Source organism: Penaeus japonicus, unplaced genomic scaffold, assembly GCF_977035675.1.
Source record: "Penaeus japonicus unplaced genomic scaffold, GWHDUDI00000001_assembly GWHDUDI00000011, whole genome shotgun sequence".
Lineage (NCBI taxonomy): Eukaryota > Metazoa > Arthropoda > Malacostraca > Decapoda > Penaeidae > Penaeus > Penaeus japonicus.
Genome location: NW_028234413.1, coordinates 34,054,346 through 34,056,845, shown reverse-complemented (window position 1 = coordinate 34,056,845; position 2,500 = coordinate 34,054,346). Strand labels below are relative to the sequence as shown.

At 38.4% G+C, this 2,500-nt stretch overlaps 2 protein-coding genes across 4 annotated transcripts in view; one reads left to right on the top strand and one right to left on the bottom strand.

Annotated features, from left to right (window-relative positions):
* Nucleotides 1-2,500, top strand: part of LOC122257099 (glyceraldehyde-3-phosphate dehydrogenase) — a 25,337-nt gene that overhangs the window by 505 nt on the left and 22,332 nt on the right. The window lies entirely within an intron of this gene.
* Nucleotides 1-2,500, bottom strand: part of LOC122257097 (mitochondrial 2-oxoglutarate/malate carrier protein) — a 16,245-nt gene that overhangs the window by 9,579 nt on the left and 4,166 nt on the right. The gene's annotated exons all lie outside the window — the stretch shown is intronic.

The following is a 2,500-nucleotide window of genomic DNA, read 5'->3' as shown; positions in this document are numbered from 1 at the left end:
ATCTAGCCTAGAGGAAATGCAGGACACACTGTCTTTATCATTTTTAAAAGCAACCCCAAAACTGATTCCTTTCCTTATTTTCATGAGTAAGGCCAAATCGATTAATAACATTCCTACATCCCTGCTGAAAATGATACCAGAATCTTAGCTCTATATTTTGCTGAAGTATTCAGAAGAAAGTATAAAGGAAATAGAAATGGTAATATTGGCCAGAGATGAATATTTAAATATGTTCCAATAATCACAGTAAAATTCACTCTAACAAGACTATATAATATCAACTATCTTGAATCCTAGAGTCCCTGAGAGTTCAGGCAAGCAATTACTATGTAGCATGCAATTTTGACCTGAGGCATTCAGTAGATGGGTTGAATGGAATTTATTTTCACTAAAAACATTTGATCTGACATCCAAGGTTCTCTGACATTAGACTCGTTGACCCCTTATGTACTATGGGAAACATTCACAGATGTTTGGACATATAGAACACCTTTCTCGACAGGTGTCTACCCCAAGCTTCACCCAGGTTCCATTGTCTAATGTGTATTAGATATTTTGCACATACAATAGCTAAAATACCATGAATATCATTAATACAAACAACACAGTGGAATGAAAAATGGATGGATTGCTTCTTCACTTAGGACTACTATTAAAGAACATAATTTTTATTATCTAATCATTTGATACCTAGAAAATAAATTTGTTTATTTATGCTTTAAATTACAGTCATTTCACTAAAAAAGACAAGAAGCATCTGTAATGATACCTACATGAACAAATATTTGAGCAGCAATGCCTTGTCTATTATAATCATAATTACTATGATTTTGCCTTATTATTTGTTTTTAAACATAAATGTTCCATAAGGTATAGTCATGGAGGGGTCAATTAGTAGGCCTAACTATCTTACCTGTTTACCATTTTCCTTGTATTTTCAGAAAAAAAAGTTTGTTTCTAAAAAAAAGTTTTTGTTTCTATTACTATCTTATTGTTATCAATGTTATAATTACTATCAATATTATTATCATCATTATCAACCCATTACAGACAATCATAGATTTGCTTGCTCTGTCTCCAGACTGGGTTTTATTTCAGAGCTAGGCAGCTTCACGCAACATAACTTGACTTTTCCCACTCTCAGTCACTCATTGCAAACCTAGAGCCATTTTAGGATTGGCCATTTTTTTTTATTCTATTGTATTGAGAGACTTATATGTGTCATATGACGGGCTCTATCAATGATACAGTTGACTAAAACTGTAGAAGAAAGTTCAAATCAGTTCATTATCTTCTCTGTACTCAGTGTGATAGAAGTATTTCTGTTTTATGGGAGGACAAAAAGCAACTTCATTTTACTTGTATGTGTGCTGTTGTGAACAAATACGAAAAATGCAACTGTCTACAATGAAGATAACATGAAGAGGTAGGGAAAAGGAAGTAAACCTGTGCTTAAGACTGTGAGTGCCACCCTATTGGCACTGGGACACATTGTAGATACTGGGTATGATTTGAAACATCTTTCTACATCTTTCTCTTCTTGGTACTTCAGAGCAAGAGGTCAGCAACTTGCTGTGTGTCATTGCTCTCTGAAGATCATGCTTGATAGAGACTGTGGATGGGTGCCATTCAAGGATCTCTGTCCTGCTGGTGCTAGGATAAAGTGGTGCCATCTAAGTTTTGGATGAAGGGTGAAACCCATTTAGCTTAATATTACAGCAATTATTGTAATTATGATTGCAATTTTCATCTTCACTCACTCATTACTCAGTACTAGAAAGATCCAAAATCCCCAAATGTTGTCATGAACGTCACAATGCCTGCCATCAGGCCAAAAACTCCTGCATCATATATGTCATGACACTTGTCCGCAATGGGTTAAAAAAGGTTATAAAGACAATACGTATGATAAAGATAAAGATAATATTAACCCGTTAACGATATCTCGACAAGATGGTTTGTGCTCAACGGCGGGGACGCGTTACTTTTGTCTAGGCCCGGGTATTGGGAGGGGGCGCAGGGGAAGGGCTTCGCGCGCAGGCTGGCTCGCGGCTTAGTGCGGCGAGAATCCAGTTAGGCTATGCTTCTGATTCAAGGGCCCGGTTGGTCTGTCTATTAAGCGGATTGGCCCGTCGGGGAACGGTTAAAACCTGCTGAGGACAGGTGTCATGACATAGATGATGCAGGAGCTCTGGCCTGACGACAGGCATCATGACAGACTTGACACTCGGGAACCAGCAGGAAAGAGAGCATTGAATAGCACCCATCCACAGTCTCTAGCAAGCACTATCTTTATATAGTGATAGCACACAACAAGTTGCCAACCACTTGCTCTAAAGTACTGCAGATGAAGGATGTCCAGGCAGAACAAGAGGAGGAAGGTGACTCAAACCATGCCCAGTGTCTACAATGTGCCTCTGTGCCAGTAGGGATGCCTTTTAGTATGGCACTCACTCATAAGATAGGTTTCCTTCCCCTTCTCTACCTCTTCATTGTGAAT